The following is a 740-nucleotide window of genomic DNA, read 5'->3' as shown; positions in this document are numbered from 1 at the left end:
TCGATACTAAGAGATAATTTAGTGTGTGTAAATAGTAGTGAAATTTTTTATTTAGGAAACTAGTCAATTTTGAGGGCTTATTTTAAGTGCTATTTCTAATGTAACTTTCCAAACTAAGATGTGTGCAGCCATGCCTTGAAGGTGACTGACTTTCTGTGAGTTCTTCTAACATTGAGTACATCTCGCTGACACGTCTGATCGTGGTTAAAACTGACTTGGAAGAAAAGGGTGCGTATGGCATCATTTCATTCAGTTAGTTTCTCTAATCAGTCTGCAGCCTTTGCAGATTCATAAGGCAAAATGCTGTTATCKCTTAGTTGGTTCAGAGTGAAAACCTCCATGACTGGAGTTCAGAAACAGGAGTGTTGTGACAGAAGTGTTTTGATGTATCCAGCCAAAGCCTAATTCTTCTTCAAGCTTAGAGGGAGAGAATTTTCAATTATAAATTGAGTTTAAAAGGCACTGTGTTTTAACACTTCAATTTTTTATCATTTAGCTATTCCTTTATTACTGTAACAGAAACCAAATTTCCTTTCTTTCTCTTACAATTGTATTGCAGAACACAACTACTGAATATCTGAAATGTAATAGGAATTGTACTTTGAGGCAGTTCTGTATATAACTTTAATGTTACAAGATAGGTAATATTTACAGTAGTTGAATTTTTCAGATTGAAGTTAGCTACTTTTTTAATGTTTGTTTTGAGAGTAAGGTCTGTGGTAAGCCTGTAAGTCCTTTTT

The sequence above is a fragment of the Rhea americana genome, unplaced genomic scaffold (genome assembly GCF_003343005.1).
Source record: "Rhea americana isolate MKP2758 unplaced genomic scaffold, rheAme1 scaffold_296, whole genome shotgun sequence".
Taxonomy (NCBI): domain Eukaryota; kingdom Metazoa; phylum Chordata; class Aves; order Rheiformes; family Rheidae; genus Rhea; species Rhea americana.
Note: the sequence above shows the minus strand (reverse complement) of the source record.